This window comes from Protopterus annectens, chromosome 11.part0 (assembly GCF_019279795.1).
Source record: "Protopterus annectens isolate FY-2018-M chromosome 11.part0, PAN1.0, whole genome shotgun sequence".
NCBI lineage: Eukaryota > Metazoa > Chordata > Ceratodontiformes > Protopteridae > Protopterus > Protopterus annectens.
In genome coordinates, this window is record NC_056745.1 from 274,121,580 (window position 1) to 274,139,389 (window position 17,810).

Consider the following 17,810-nt stretch of genomic DNA (forward strand, 5'->3'; position numbering starts at 1 on the left):
AATTCTTTCACCTTAACCACTTTTAAAGAAAAGTTTGTAGGACTGACTTGCATTTCAATAGGCTCTCCACCTAGGCATCCTGCATTTGGCTCCCACAGGAACCCCATAAACAAAAGTTATCATTCATAGTGTGCATTAGTGAAGTAGGGAATGGAAACCAATCGCCAGGCCTTTCTTCTGCATCTCGCATACACAAACACACCTACTTAGACAACTGAAAATGTTCTAGTCCACTTACCTAGTCTTTGCAGTGTGGAGGAAACTGCAGTAGCACACACACAGGACATGCATATTCCATTCAGAAGGTAAACAAGGTCAGAACCAAACTAGAGGGCCTTTTAATGTGAGGTGATAACACTAACCGCAGGTGTGCCACTCAAGTATAAAATAAATATATAAAAATGTACTAAACTGTGTACAGACACACAAACACATGCATATGATTAATGTATTCTAGTCATAAACATACATATATACATATTAACATAGGTAATTACACACATACATGCACCTACACCCACACCCTTAACTTCTCAGCAGAAGACTCAGGGAGGAAGCCAAAAACTATTCTGGGACACTAGACCCAAGTCAGGGATGCTTTCTAAATACAAGTTCCACTAATACAGAGTTGACAAAATATGGTATTTTATTAAGTAAAAGAATTTTGTCTATTATAATCATAGCTCTCAACCTTCCATCTCCGAAATGAGGAACACTAGCCCTCATCATGTGGGACAGATGGACAAAATGTGGAATACATTCCAATGGCTTACTAACAACTTCAACTAAGAAGGTCATATGGTGGTTGAAAAATGCTAGTTTTACTTATGAAGAAGCTCTTTTAATGAATTAATACACTTAACTTAAAAAATTCCCCAACACTGAATGTGTTACAGACCCTTTCAATGTGGAACTTCGAGGAACATAAGACCCCAAATGAGGTACGTTCCTCGTAATGAGGTACACTTGAGAGGTATTTAATCCATCAACACTTTCCTCAAAGGAGCACCAGTTTTTGAGAGGCTAAGCAAAATATCCCTAAAAACTGGGGTCAGCTGGGAAGTACGTCGGCACGTTACAACATACACTTTAAGGAGAAACCAATATGCCACATTTCTTACAGTTACAATACAGTCTTTATAAAGTTTAGAAAGATTGGTCTTAGAACAGACACAATGATTACTCATTAAAAATCGTACCTCTTGAGAATAGATCATAAAAAGGAAGGTTCCTTAATTGGAGTCTTAAATCCATATTATTTGTTGTTCCACTTTGAAATGATCTCACACACTCTAAAAACTCCCATAGTAAATCTAAAAACCATGTTAAATCGTCAAAATAACGTTTTGTAATCAACAAGTAACCCTTTTTAACCGTTCTGTGAAAGTTGGAGATGAAGTTGTTTCTTAACTGTAAGCAAGCGTTCTGTAAACCACATTTTCGAAATGAAAGGTTGAGAATCATGATTAAAATTACACAGTAACACACACCGTTGAGCTATATTGCTTACTTACAGCAGTGTGCTAAGACAGACAATTTCTATCCTCGGTTACCAGGGGTGTAGCCAGAGATTTACATTTTGTACTCAAACCTAATGGTGCTGCCCCCACTACCCACTTATTTTAAAAATGCTACCCCCAGATACGTGGGAAGAACTACGTTATTTTCAACTGTTACAATTTAATTCCATAAAAAAAAACTAGCTTTAGAGGTGTATTCCTTTTGCACACGAATTAGAGGTGTATTCCTTTGCACACGAATTATTTTTTGTGTACTGCTATACTGTGAATATGCATTTACACAGTTCTAAATATTCTGCGCTGTTTGAGTGTTGACATTTACAAGAGATGCTCAGAAAAAAAATGTGCTCGTTTCAGTACACGAAGTATGCCTCGCTGCACCCTTGTCGGTTACTATACAAAGTGAATTAGAGCAAAAAAATACTTTACAGCCACGGTCACAAGCATACCCCTCAAACTCTTAGTGCAAGAAATCTGGACCGAGCCATAATTAATGGAAGGGGACAACGACCCAAAAATACGGAGAACTTTTAAATATTGCTCTTATAAACTTAGAATAACATGCTGGCTTTGCATTAGCATGATTTTTCTAGAGGGTAAGAAATCAAACTCAAAAGTGTGTCATTTTCTGATTTTAAACTTAAATGATTTGCCAAGAAAAAAACGAAGAGAAACAGATAAAAAATATGGGGCAAAATCTGGACATTCTGCGGAAATCTGAAGTTGACAGTTATGATCACAAGACGAGTAATTGCAGCAGCTGTATTCATACGGGATGCATGACAACTTCACATGTTCAACCGCAACAAACAGATCTGAGGAGAAAGGATTGTTTGAATGTGAACTAGTTAGGATTTACTAAATGCATGATTTAAACAAACCAAAAAGCCACAAGAATATAGCGATTTGTTTATTCTGAACCTGCCTTGTGGCGTTCGTGCTTATTAACAACGGCTAGTAAAAAGGGAAACATCAATGGAATACGGCGAGTTAAGGGGTGCTGGGTTGAATGATTCCGAAACTGTGGCACAAGCCTAAAGTTGTACATAAATTCACAGGTGTGCATATGGGATGATGAGTGAAATATCAACATGTAAAAAAATATGAAATTATTACACAAATATTCAGGACACTAACGCATTCTATCTTGACGTAATGACTACGCTCTTTTAAGTATGTGGAATACCTGCAGTAATCACACTTGTTAACTGGAAAAAGCAGCTGTACAACAAGTGTACACATTGCCTAGTAGGCTGGAAAAACAAACGTCTTAGAATACCCCTCAATCCCCTTTAAAATGTGTATTTGTACACACAATAAAATAAAAATAGACATAGAAGAATCTAAGTGCTAAGTTTAATTTAAGAATTTCTACGAAAATCCTACAGACATGCAATTCTTTTCCACTCCCACCTATATTCCATTTTACTTGACAGGATACTGTAAACGTGAGCTTATCTACAACGTACAGAAATATTTGAATAGCTGTAAACCAACGTAACAAAACATTAAAAGACATGTTAAAATGGCATTTAACCAAAGAGAATACACGCATTATACTTACAAAAATCAAAGAAATATGAGCGAACTTAATCCTAATATCTGATTAAAAATTTCTAACAAAAGCCAGTCAGCCACCTAAATTTTTTAAAAACTTTAAATCTCCTGCCCACACAGCACAAATATCCAATCACAAAAGAAAGACCTTTGAGCAGGAACTAAACGCTAACAGCCAATCACAGAACCAGAAATACAAACGGCTCGCGGTTTAGAAGAGGTTGTTTTGACAGCGTGGGGAAGGTATTTGGCAGTTTGTATGCTTAGTTATTAAAAAGTGTCCTGTCTTTCAGAAAGTTCATTTAGGTTTTGGATAAGTTTTCTCTTTTTCAACATGTTTGTATATTACAGTTAGTGTTGTGCGCAACTGAGATGCGTTTTCCCGTAAATACGTTGAACAAATGGGCACTATATGTACTATTTAAGAAGTTCACATGATGAATAGAAATGCCCTCCTATATATATATATATATATATATATACATACGATGGATCCACTTTGTAACCTCGAAATACTGAAATCTCGAATTTCAGTATTCCGAGATCACAAAACCGAAAACCCATAAGTCAGACCGTTAAGAATCACGCATACCACAATCACGAAAATGTTATAAAAATATGTAGTATGTCGTTAACTTATCGTACATAGAACTTGAACAAAAATGGCTTCTGGGCGTTTGAACCTCCAGGAACCATAGGAACCGTCTACCAGACAACGTTAGCACAAAAAGGAAGTAATGTTTTAATACTGGAAGGCCATGTGTATCCCTTGAAAAACGAGGCAGCAGAAAGAACTACTGGTGCTGCAAGTGGAAGTGTAAAGGTAGGCTAATCACAAAATGTGTACCTACCGGTGAACGGATACAGAAAACAGTACCCCCAAATCACACAGGGGATCCAACAGAGGTGGAAAAGTATTCCATGTCTGCAGAGCTGAAGCATAGAGCTGCAGTATCCAGGGATGCACCCTGTCTGCTTGTAGAGAACGCCCTAGCATCGACATCAATGGATATTGTTCCTGACCTGCTTATAAGGTGTGCTCTGCTGCAACAAGTGGGAAGGGTGTGTCAGAAGCTGTCTACAGTCCCATAAGATCCAGCCATAACACTGAGGACACTCAATGTGCTTGATTTCCCCATTAAGATGGGTAGATTCCTCAAAGCATATAGCAGATGTTGCTGGCGACCATGTAGTGATAGTGTTTAGCACTATCGACAACCTCTTTGATCTGAGCCGTGCCACCATCTGGCTAATGGATGCCACTTTCTTCTATAAAGGGGTAATCTGCAGGCAGCTCTCAAGCATACATGGGCTGGTACGTTATGGTGGATACAGTAAGCCAGTCCCACTAGTGTATTGCTTGATGGGCACTACTTGTGAGACTGTCTCTTAGCTCTGTTTGCAGAACAGGGATTTGAAACTGCTCTTTGGTACGTGCTGTGCGACTTTGAAATAGCCGCCATGAAGAGCATACAACGGAATATCACCCGTGTAAAGTCCAAGGGATGTTTATTCCATTTTGGGAAGAATGTATGGCACAAAGTGCAACAGTTAAGTTTGGCACATCTCTACAACACTAGTATGCCTTTCCAGATTGCAGTTAAGTCCTTGATTGCACTGGCATTTGTGCCGGAAGAGAAAGTGTTGCAGGCATTCCAGGAGCTGAAGGAGAGGATTCGTCCAGAGGGGAAGGAGCTGATAAAATACTTTGGGGACTGGTATGTAGTTGGGCGAAAGAGGATGTTTGCAACACAGTCCACAGCTGCCTGCAGATTCCCACCCCCCTTTATTCCCCATATCTTTTGGAATGTGCATGATTTGAACACTTTGTTCCTGCCCCGTACACAAAACAAAGTAGAGGTGTGGCATCGCCGGCTGAAGTGTTTACTGGGGTCTAAGGCAACTAATCTGTCAGTACTGATGCACACACTGATGCAGGAGCAGGATAGGGTTGAGGAATTGGGGAACAGTCTTGTGAGTGGGTGCCCGCCGTCCCCTAAATGACATTGGTTGGTGCAGAGGCATGCACAGTTTGAATCCGTACTTGCACATAGGGAAGCATACAGTACAATGGAGTTTCTAAAGATTGTGGCTAGGGTCCTGCAAATGTAAGTGTACATGCACAGTTTACTGTATGAGACTGTTCTTGCTTGGGATGTCACTGTGTTGTCTATGTGTAGAGCAGACAGCATTAAGTTATACTGCACGTTGTGGTGTTAATCAAAGGTGTAGGGTGCATAGACACAGAAGAGAAGATTGTCAAAGGTGTAGGGTGCATAAAAAAAGCTGCATTCGGTTTTTTTCTGTATATTGAGTTTCGGGTTGGGAGGGTGGTCTAATGGTTAAGTTGTTTGCCTTACAAACACAAGGTGCAGGGTTTGAGTCTCACAACGGATAATTGGCTAGGCTTAAAATGGCTCGCAAGGGCAGTTAGCTTAGTACTAACCTATGAACCTATTACTCGGAATTCTTAATGGTCGGACTTATGGGTTTTCGGTTCTGTGATCTCGGAATACTGAAATTCGAGATTTAATTATTTCGAGATTACAAAGTGGACCCAGATATATATGTTGTTTTGAAGAAGAAATGTTATTTAGTTTTATTTAAATACCACTGAAGTATACTTATGAGTCCTCATTTTGAGTCTTGCAAAGTCCGTGTTCCTCACCATTCCACAATGACATGGCTTGTCACACATTCAGTGTTAAGAACTTTCTTGAGTAATAAACATGTAAGTAATGCCGCATCATTTTAATTCATCCAAAGAACTTTTTATATTTATAAATACACATTTTAACCGCCATGTGGGCTTAGTAGTCAAAGTTGTTCCTAAGGTGTTGGCATGTATTCTGTTGGCAATCTGTTTATACATGAGAGACCATGTTCCATATTTTGGAGATGGAAGGTCGAAAGGTGTGATTATTTACTTTGGCTATTACTTAAAAATGCTTAACACTGAATGTGTGACAGACCTTTTCAGTGTGGAACTGCGGGGAGCTTGGGCGTTTTAAGACTCGACGAGGAATGCTTCTCATAATTAGGTACACTTGAGAGGTATGAATATTAATTGCATTTGTATTTTGCTTAAAGTTGGTATAAACTCTGAATGTAGAGCCTGTGGAATTTTAATTTGGATGTTATACTTTTCTGGCATTGCTTGTAGGTTCCAGTAATTGTACTAGTGTATAACAGGCTCTGTCTCACATAGAGCAGTTTTAACAGTGTTGTGCATGTTGTATTTGCTTGTTTTGATCTGTTGGGCCTGATTAATTCTATTGGGCTGAACCTTTTCTCAAATAGGATCTAAGGAAGAGAGTTTCACATCCTGGATGTAGACAAATAACATAGTACACCATTTTTTTTTTTTTTTAATTTGTGACCAGGGGTAGAGTACTGATCCCATTGGCCTATTTTAGCCACAGCGCAGGTATAACTGTGATACCTTACATTGTCATTCACTCAGTATATAAAGTATAATATATACACATACTGTATGCAAAGTAAATATTAAAGCTGGCTTGCGTGTATAAAGGCAATAGATGCATGACATTGTATACAGAGTGACTGACAAAACAAAACGCATACATGCGTTATATGTGGAGTGGATATCGGAACTTGCATGTTGAAAGAATTATGATGAACAGTAGAGTTAGAGCAAGTTATATAAATGGAAGTAGGGTAGGAAGAACTTAAGTTACATGGCTAGAGAGCGAGAGCAGTTATATTTTCTTTGAGTCTTGTATTGATCAGAAAATGAGGTAAGGAGCACTCTCTCTTCTTTTCCTAAAGATAAATTCATACAGTTTGAGACCAAGGACTGAGAGTATATATTTTGTTTGTATTGAAGCCTAAATTAATAATTGGATTATATTAATTTCCATTAATAGAACGAATACAAAATATAATGGTCTTCACATATTTGGTCACTTGACTGTTTATTGGCTCGGAGTGTAATAGCCTGCAGACTGATTGTCTAGTATTTCAACTAGTTGGGGGGCGGTTAAATAGTTAAAGTGTTTACCTCACAGACACAAGATGAAGCATTTGATTGTCAACTCTGAGATAAGTTGGCTAGGCTTAAAATGGCCCACGGGGGCAAGTTAGCCTAGTACTTGCCTATGAATACAGTTATGATTACATGGCAGTCTCATCTATGAATAATTTAAATATTAAATGTTCACCCATTGTGTTGTGTGTAATGTTTCTGCAGTGGAATAGTATCATATTACAATAATCTGTCTGAATTGTACTACACAATGTTGTGAAAAACCTTCTGCTTCAAGTTAAGAAGGTACTCCAGTCTCATTTTCTTGGATTACCATGATGATAAAGACAGAACACTTGTGGGTCAAATTTACCACTAATGTGTAGTACATAGTATTAGTAAACAGTAGTAAAAAGGGCAGTGTGCATTTCTGTTGTTGAATATTGGTACTAGAGTGTATGGCTGAATAAACATGGAAAAAAGAAAGATGTATGCAGATTAATTAGTGATATGAATGTGGAAAATTTTATTTGCATTTGTTTGTTTATTATTGTGACAATAGGAGGTACAAAAGAACAGCGAAAAGCGTGTAGACCAAAAATCTTCACCCTTGGATGTTGTAACAAAATTTCAGCAAATGCAGTGAATAAAATTCTTGTGTTCCACTTCCTTAAGGTTGTAACAGATGTACCAGAAATTCTGAAAATCGTCACGACAAAGTAATAAACAAAGTAGTAGGATGAAAATCTTTATTCACCAAAACGAACTCCAACACAAGCGCTTTCACCCGTTTATAACGGGCTTTTTCAAGTGTAATTCATGTGTACCAGAGCTATTCTATATATATGCTGGGTTAATGAGCTGATTAATTGTATAATTGATTAATTAAATTAATCAACCATCATTTCTTAATTTAAAAATATATACATTTAAAAACTCCTTGAACATGTGCTTTTTTGTCACAGTGGTAATAAATAAAAATAAAATAAAAATCATTACATTACAATTCTGCTATACTTAATAGTATCCAACCAGAAAAACTTGATACCCTTCGGGAAAAACAAGGTAACCCCAAGCTACCATATAGGTGGCAATCCACTAAGCACAGAAGAGGTTATCAGGGACCTGGGGACCCAGGTTGACAGTGGCCTTTCTTTTGACACTCACATTGCTAAAGTGGTTAGAAAGACCTTCTACATTGCCCACCTGATCATGAAGGGATTCACATCCAGATCTAGTGAGGTCATTGTTCCCCTGTACTCTTCACTTATCAGACCAATGATCGAGTACAATGCCCCATTCGGGATGTATCTCACCCGACATCTGCAGCAATTGGAGAGACCCCAAAAGTTCCTCACCAAAAGGATAAAGGACTCCAAAATCTGTCATATGCTGCCAGATTGAAGAAACTCCAGCTCTATTCAGTCGCATACCGTCTGCTCAGAGGTGACATGTGCCTGACATACAAGGCCATGTCCAACCCGGAATTAATGGACATGCTCCACCTCAAATCCAAATCCACCAAAACCACTAGAGCAAGCGACTTAAACCTTAGCACGGATATAAATAGGACGTGCTGGAGGGATAGATTTATCACTCAGAGACTCCCTATGCTGTGGAATAAAATCCCGGTCCATGTGAGGCAGAGCACCTCGCTGACTCTGTTCAAGAGAAATCTAGACCTGTGGATGGGAGATCGTAGGTTTACCCCGGGAATCATCTCTGGGTCACTGCTGGACAGAGGCACAACAAACTAATGGGCACAGTATTTTTTCATATAAGGGGTGGCGTAAGCCACAATAATTTGGGCTAGGCTTATAAATGCCTTAGGGCAGATAGCCTAGTATAAACCTATGAACCTATGAACCTATAATATTACTTCCTTTTTGATATTTCAGTGTGACAACTGCATCAAATATTTCTTTCATATAAACACTAGCTTTTAAACAAAAAGTAATTATGTTTGCAGTTGTGCATAACACTTACTGATTGAACTACTTTAATCCTGCTTCTTACTATTATGTACAGAATGATTGATATTGCATTAAATAAAAATAATTACATTGTTTAATATTTGCCCTGTGTGAATCATTAAAGCACACAAATATAAAAACAATCTGTAAAAATAAGTTGAAAAATTGTGTGTATACACATACCTAAACCTATACAAATTTAAGATAATAAATAATTCCAACATGGAATTCATTGTGCAATGGATTTTTGTTACAAATAACTATTGTAAATTTGGAAATCATGACATACATACTTGCATACCATAGTGCAAAACATGCAAAAAATACACAAAATATGAAGATGTTTGTGTGTAGAAGTACATAAAAATTCAGTTAATACATAACTTATAATTTGCTATGCCTGTCCTTCAAAATACAAGCCAAACTAATTCCATCATTTAAACCAGGGCAGTCTCATCTATGAATAATTTAAATATTAAATGTTCACCCATTGTGTTGTGTGTAATGTTTCTGCAGTGGAATAGTATCATATTACAATAATCTGTCTGAATTGTACTACACAATGTTGTGAAAAACCTTCTGCTTCAAGTTAAGAAGGTACTCCAGTCTCATTTTCTTGGATTACCATGATGATAAAGACAGAACACTTGTGGGTCAAATTTACCACTAATGTGTAGTACATAGTATTAGTAAACAGTAGTAAAAAGGGCAGTGTGCATTTCTGTTGTTGAATATTGGTACTAGAGTGTATGGCTGAATAAACATGGAAAAAAGAAAGATGTATGCAGATTAATTAGTGATATGAATGTGGAAAATTTTATTTGCATTTGTTTGTTTATTATTATGACAACAGGAGGTACAGCCAGCCATGCTAGGAGAAGTAGGGCAGTGGATGTATAACTTGTGCCAGCACAGCTAGCTGGAATTTTGTAAAGAATTATGTCCTTTGTCTATCAAACTGGGTTGTACAGATGCTTGTATTTAAAAATGCATTTCTAAAGTTGTTTTTGTTAAAATGTATCAACAGTTTCATGCTGGACAGAAAAGAAATGTGCATGCGTTATTGTAACTGTTTAAATGTGTACATCATAACCGCATATACTGGAAGAGCAGAGGCAAATCACAATCCAGCTGCAGCAAACCTTGAAAAATAGTTTAAATTAAATTAGGCCATAAAGATGATCTCTCAGTTTTGAATTAAACCAGAGATGTAATGCCTGTAAGAAGCCTGGCTTAGTAGTTCTGTAGGAGGAGTAGAAGTGTTAAAATGGTTTTATGACTTCCAGGAGCAGCAGCAGATCTGAACAGTGCTCTTGTGTGTGTGATTGACATGTAGGTGCTAAAATCCTGGCAGCGTCTAGTGATGGGGGATAGTATGGAAACCAGAAGTCGGATGACCAGATGTATGTGATGTCATTCTGTACAGAAATAATGTTTTAATATTAGAAGAGACTGAAGTCTCATGGGTAGTCTGTTCTTGAAAACCTGACTAGAAAGACCCTCATCCACATTTTCTTGCCTTGCAGTATTAAGTAACTTAACTAGGGAACAGTCAGGAATAGATAGCAAGATTAGCTAAATACTGTTTTTCTGTACCTGTGTGAAACTTTCCATCGGTGGTGTTTTTAATATTTCCTGTGATTGATGGTGTTTATTGTATAAAGATATTCAGAATTTTCATGTTCTTTATTAAATATATTTAAACTTTTCATTATAGTTGGTCTTTTTAGAGAATATTTTTAAGCTTTGAGAGTGTTTGCACATACTTATTTGGCCCCTCCTGAAAGCCTGGCTGTTTGGTCAACATTACCATTTGTGTTAATATTAATTTCAGTCGGTATACTTTGGTACACTTGCAAGAGCCTTAGGTAGCTGGCTTTCTAGTACTTGGTGGCAGTGATAACTACCTTATAGTCTGGGCAGAAGAGGGCATAGCTATATACCTATGCCAGACTTTTCTAGGGGCATGTGTGTATGTGCGTAAATCAAATCTCAGTGTGTGCGCATCAGCTACCTGGAGCAGAGGATGTGAAGCACTGGTTTCACTGAGAGAGTGGTGAAGGATTTGGCTTGGGCACTTGGCTGAGGAATTAAACTCAGTATCTGTACCAGCGAGGAGTCTCATTGGGGACCTGGAGGGAGACAGATAGACACCCAGACCCCAGGATGAGTGGGTGCTCTTAAGGGAAATTGTGCTTGATGCACAGAGGTCTGCATCTGTAAATATTGAGCGTATCCATTTGTATTCCAAGTGAATGTCCTTCTGCAGTGTCAGTGGTGAGGATTCAGGCTTCTTGATTACTGGCCCAGCGTAGGGATGTCGCATATTGGTGGTAGTGGTGGCGTCACGTATTGGTGAGCAGTAGTGGCCATCACAGTTACAATAATTTTTTTGCATTCAATGTAGCATTGTGTCATGTGAATTTATTTACCATTTTTTAATCAAATATGATGTCCTGTAATATGCAAATATTATATGTACCTTTGGCACAGGTTGTGGCTGAAAAGAATTTGAGGATTGGTTCTTTGAGCAAGTTAACAAACTATGTAAATAAGTCTGTCAAGTAACCTTGTAATTTTGACGGGACAGACCTGTTCAAAATTGATGAGGGAGTGAGTTGTCTATGTTGAAGAAGAGGTGTTCCTTTGAGTAGGGTATCTGTGACAGAAATCTGTCTGCCAGTTTTGAGTTTGTTTGGGATATTTTTTGTGTGCATTATGAAATGGACCTGAGACTTCTAGATGACAAATGTCACTGAAGCAAGCTCGTAGTTTGGCATTACTACTTTTGAAGACAACTGCTAATGAATAACTGTTACTAGAAGGTAATCCTACCTACCTGTCTAAGGTCTGCCCCAAGTAATCCTTTTTAAATCAAGGTTTTGGGGGAGGGCTATAAGGTTTACAGTAAACTTAATTGCTAGGGTATAAACTGACCCCATCATATGGTGGACTTGATTTTAATAATTCCAATTTTCTTGGTATCCAACATGAATTTTTAATGTGTATACCATCCTAAATGTTAACATAGTTCATGATTTTGTAATTGTACATTATTTCTCTATTCTTTCCTCTTCCCCTCCCAAAGCACTGGGTACTACAGCATGTATTTTGGTGCTCGAAGTGATATCTTGCATTTCAGTTTCTTTTTAAAGAATTTAAAAAATCAGTTTAGAAACTATAACTGTGTGCTGCATTTCATTGCAAACAGCAAAATCCCCATCTGCGACACGCCAAGCCTTCCCTTCTAATATAGTCCCAGGAAATATTGTAGCATGTTTGCATTCCTTACTTCAGTAATACATTACCTTTGCCCCAGTAACTTTTGCTTAATTACAAAGTATCTTTTATACATGTACCACAGTAGCTAAAGTGCTGCATATTCCAGTTTTTTCCCCTAATGACCCAGCTTCTCATTGTGTACCTTAGTAACATTTAGTTAATCATGGAGTATCTTTGTGTGTGCCATGGTAGTCAGAGTTCTGCTTATGTTCATGATTTTTTTGTCCTAGCTAACCCAGAGTACTCTCTGTGTCAATAACATTTCTTCATTTCAATAACTTTCTTGGTTGGCGTGAGCCGGGGAACCTTGTTGGCTAGGCTTACTTAGGCCCTTGGGCCGATAGCCTAGTACCTACCTATAAACATTTGATAAGACATCTTTATACATGTGCCATGGTAAGCAAACTGCTGCACATATGTTGCACATTTTTTTCCTCTCTAAAGTCTCTTATCTTTATACATGTTTGTGTAGCCAAATTGCTGTGTGATTTTATTTATTGTTTGCTACCATCATTAATAGAAGTAAGAAGGCACATCCCTTCTTTGTGCAGCATATACCAGCGTTACATTCTAATAGAAATAATGTTATAATTATTTCTGTATTTCTTTGTAAAACAGTTTACGAGTAAAAGCCATCTTATATCGATTTAATTTCTGACAAACTGGAAAATGTACTCCTAAGTACCCAAAGCACCCAGTTTGCTTTTCCCACAGACTAGGTCTACATTTGGGGCATATTTGACAACGTCTGTAGAGTATAAAATACTACAGATATTTGTTAAGAAATGTTTGCACAAACCCCCTTTTATTTGTTGCATATCTTGACAGCTGGCAAATTAACAATATGTTTCATCAGTTATCTTGCACCCAGGAAAAACAGCAATGTGACCGTCCATAACCAGCATATGTGACAGTCCATAAAACTATTATTCTCACAGGTTTATCTGCCCTAGCTTCCAGTAATAAATTATATCAAATCATAGGTATTACTTAAATATGGCAGTAGGCCTTGCATGTATTGTGGTTACTAACAATCCTCTGTATTTGAATTGTAATGCATTGTTCAAAGCCATATTTTTGTTGAACTTTGACCCATATTTCCATTTATCAGCAAACCACAACTGCTATTAAAACAGCAGCAGTGTTAGCTTAGTTTCACATTTTTTAGCTTGTGTCTCCTGACAAACCCATATTAATGTAATCCTCAGCTAATATCAGATGTAACTACTGGTGCACCTCTGTCATAGTAATCACATTTTTGATAGTCAGCACAGTCTTCTTAACATAAGAATACTTCTTTCTAGTCACAGAATAAGACTACGCTGCTAGCGTTTCAATCATTTCAGTACTGAAACTTGTTACAGATGCAAGTTCCTTCCATTTATATTAATTGGAATCCACCATTACATGGTTTAAATTGTACTGCATCATAATTTAATGATGGGAGTCTGGCACATTTGGGCCTCCCTCATCTTTAGGTAATGACTGAAGCACTTCCAAGAGGCCCCTGCTTTTTTGCCATTCTCATTGAAGTCTCTCGCCATATTCTTTGACCACATATCAAAAAGTCTGAAGAGGCATTTGCTGGAAAAGATAATTCCTCATAAGTATTATCAACATATGTCCACTGTATTATACAACCAGATTCCCAAATATTCCATATAGGATGTCTCCCATAAGTAGGCATGTTGCCTTGTCAGCATTGATGCAGGCTTATTATAGTTAACAAAAACTGCATTTTAGTTTTATTGACCTTATAACCTGAACAAAAATTCCAGTTTCATCCAGACATTGAACAAAATAGCAAATATCCATAGTGGGCTGGGTTGTATAAATTGTGTTATGGCCACATGAGTTTTCACCTGTATAAGTTGCTCTACCCAAGTCAATTGGAGGCTGTAAAAACAAAACGCAAGCATTGCCTTTTATTGGGTTCTACCACTTAATCCTGTTGAACCGTTCTGTTATTGATATTCGTGATTTCACTTTATTATCACTTTGTCTGCTACCAGCAAATCTACAATAATTGTTCTGAATATATACTCTGGCAAACTTGCTGCAAGTATAGAGACACAGGTCATGAATTGGCATTGAAATTGGTCTGTATGAAGAAGGCAGACTTGGATCCTTACCCTGTTTTTTTAAACATATTTATTTCAATTATTTAAAACATAGACAAAAATACATTATCAGAAAAACCATATTAACATCTTTTTGCATTTACATACATTGTACATTGCATATTTTTTTTTTCTGTATAACTGTCATCAGTCCAACATTTCATAGTTAGCTCAATTCCTGCCTTCCACTGAACCTTATTTTGTAGGTATTGTTCCCACAGTTTCCATTTATTTGTATGTAATTTGCATATTCCTTTTTCTAAAGATCCCTCTTCCATTTCTTTTTTTCTCTTTTTATTATAATCATCACTTCAAATTAGCTGGTTTTAACTTTGATTTCCATTTTCTGGTCACTGATTTTGGGTCGCTAAAATTAAATTTAACAAGGCCTTAACATGTCTATGCAACTCGGATCCTATACCCCAGCTCAAAGAATCCTTTCCTTAGTTACAGCCATTTGATCACCCAGTATTTCTGACAGAGTACTCTGTGGAGTTTTTCATGTCTTACAGTTCATTATACTCCCAAAACATATGCAGCCATTTACCTGTTTCTTCCCCGTCATACCTCAGCATTTGCTGTCTACTTGGGAAAAATCTGTCTGCTTGGAATCTAAAAACACCTATGCAAATACTTCCAAGAACACATCCTAAAACTTCTGGACTTTTTATCTACTGGGAGCCATACATATGTATTTCCATTTTGAATTGATTTTCCAGCCTCTTTACAATCTTTTATAGCCTCCTTTAATTCTTGTATTCATTGTGCAACATTTCATATGCCCTACTTATTACAAATTTTTAACAGCAGCTTCTCTTCTAGATTCAGCTAAAAACCGTACCAGAGTAGACCTTTCTCTTAGGATTCTCCTATCCCTTTCTCTTTGCCTATACTCTATCAATCTGTAATGGGGAAGGCGGTCTTTAACCTGCAGTCTAAACGTCTTGGCCTTATCCCAATTGATTACCTTTCCATTTCTAGTTGTTTGCTTCCAATATGTTGTTTCCTTTGCCACCAGTACTGTTAGCCAACAGGGTGCTGGTGGAAATTGGGCTACTGTTGGCTGACTGAGAAGAAGAGGGGGGAGGCATGCCCTAGGAGAATGGTAGTGAGGGTAGGAGCTTTGAATGTTGGCAGTATGACTGATGTAGGGAGAGAGCTAGCTAATATGATGGACAGAAGGAAGGTTGACATATTGTGTGTGCAAGAGACCAGATGGAAGGGGGAGTAAGGCCTGGTGTATAGGAGGTGGATTCATATTTTTCTATCATGGTGTGGATGGGAGGAGAAAGGGGGTAGGGGTTATCCAGAAGGAACAGTATGCAAAGAGTGTTTTGGAGGTGAAAAGAGTGTCGGATAGAGTGATGTTTGGGAAGCTGGAAGTTGATGGTGTAATGATAAATGTTGTTAGTGCATATGCTCTGAAAATTGGGTGTGCAATAGATGAGAAAAAAAATTTTGAAATAGTTGGATGAAATGGTGATGACTGTACCCAAGGGTGAGAGAGTAGTGATTGGAGCAGATTTCAGTGGGCATGTTGGTGAAGGGAACAGAGGGGATAAGGAAGTGATGGGTAGGTATGGTGTTAAGGAAAGGAATGCAAAAGGTTAGATGGTAGTGAATTTTGCAAAAAGGATGGGCATGGCTGTGGTGAATATGTATTTTAACAAGAGGGAGGAGCATAAGGTGACATACAAGAGTGGAGGAAGATGCACACAGGTGGATTATATCCTGTGCAAGAGGGCCGGTTTGAAGGAGATTGGAGACTAAAGCAGTAACGGGGGAAAGTGTAGTTAGGCAGCATAGAATGATAGTCTTTAGGATAATGTTGGTGATCAATAAGAGGAGGAAGAGTGTCAAGGCAGCACCAAGGATCAAATAGTGGGAACTGAAAAAGGGTGATTGTGAGGTAGAGGTCAGGGAAGAGTTAAGACAGGCACTGGGTGGCCGTGAAAAGTTACCGAATAGCTGGATAACTATAGCAGAGCTAGTAAGGGAGACTGCTAGAAAGGTGCTTGGTGTGACATCTGGACAGAGGAAGGAGGACAAGGAGACCTGGTGGTGGAATGAGGAAGTACAGGAGAGTATACAGAGAAAGAGGTTGGTGAAGAAGTGGGATTGTCAGAGAGATGAAGATAGGAGTATAAGGAGATGAGGTGCATGGTAAAGACAGAGGTGGCGAAGGATAAGGCATATGGAAAGCTGTATGAAAGGTTGGACACTAAGGAGGGAGAAAAGGACCTGTACAGATTGGCTAGACAGAATGACCAAGCTAGGAAATATGTGCAGCAGGTAAGGGTGATAAAGGATAATGAGGGAAATGTACTTGCAAGTGAGGAGAATGTGTTGAGCAGATGGACAGTGTACTTTGAGGGAATGATGAATGAAGAGAATGAGAGAGAGAGAAGTTTGGGTGATGTGGGAATAGTGAATCGGGAAGTGCAACAGATTAGTAAGGAGGAAGTAAGGATAGCTATGAAGAGGATGAAGAATGGGAAGGCTGTTGGTCCAGATGACATACCTGTGGAAGCATGGAGGTGTTTAGGAGAAATGACAGTGGAGTTTTTAACCAGATTCTTTAATGAAATCTTGGAAAGTGCGAGGATGTCTGAGGAGTGGAGAAAGTGTTTTGGTACCGATTTTATTTTTTTAAGAATAAGGGTGATGTGCAGAGCTGTAATAACTACAGAGGGATAAAACCGATCAGTCACAGCATGAAGTTATGGGATAGCATTATGGCTTCATGCAGGAAAGAGCACTACAGATGCAATGCTTGCTCTGAGAGTGGTGTTGGAGAACTACAGAGAAGGTCCGAAGGAGTTGCATTGTCTTTGTAGACTTAGAGAAAGCATATGACAGGGTGACTAGAGAGGAGTTGTAGTATTGTATGAGGAAGTTGGGAGTGGCAGAGAAGTATGTAAGAGTAGTAGAGGATATGTATGAGGGTAGTGTGACAACACTGAGGTCTGCGGTGGGAGTGACGGATGCATTTAAGGTGGAGGTGGGATTACATCAAGGATAAGCTCTGAGCTCTTTCTTATTTGCAGTCGTGATGGGACAGGTTGACTGACAAGATCAGACAGGAGTCCCTGTGGACTATGATGTTTGCAGATGATACTGTGATCTGTAGGGAACAAGGAGAGGAGACCTTGGAGAGGTGGAGATATGCTCTAGAAGGGAGAGGAATGAAGGTCAACAGGACTAATGTGTGTGAATGAGAGAGAGGATAGAGGACTGGTGAGGATGCAGGAGTAGAGCTGGCGAAGGTGGATGAGTTAAAATACTTGGGATCAACAGTTCAGAGTATTGGTGAGTGTGGAAGAGTACAAGCAAGTTGGAGTGGGCGGAAAAGAGTGTCAGGAGTGATTTGTGA

The 17,810-nt window shown here is 38.4% G+C and overlaps 2 protein-coding genes across 4 annotated transcripts in view; one reads left to right on the forward strand and one right to left on the reverse strand.

Annotated features, from left to right (window-relative positions):
- LOC122814932 (PARP1 binding protein) overlaps positions 1-3,180 on the reverse strand; it is a 929,076-nt gene extending 925,896 nt beyond the window's left edge. Inside the window, exon 1 of the mRNA XM_044087194.1 lies at positions 3,085-3,180. The gene's annotated coding sequence lies outside the window, so the exon portion shown is untranslated. The remainder of the gene's footprint in view (positions 1-3,084) is intronic.
- Positions 3,181-3,236: 56 nt separating this feature from the next.
- NUP37 (nucleoporin 37) overlaps positions 3,237-17,810 on the forward strand; it is a 1,368,290-nt gene continuing 1,353,716 nt past the window's right edge. The window contains exon 1 of one of the 3 annotated variants that reach the window (XM_044087745.1): positions 3,237-3,320. The gene's annotated coding sequence lies outside the window, so the exon portion shown is untranslated. Of the gene's footprint in view, positions 3,321-3,878; positions 3,901-17,810 lie in introns of those variants that run through there. The other 2 variants (XM_044087744.1, XM_044087747.1) reach the window with 2 other exon arrangements.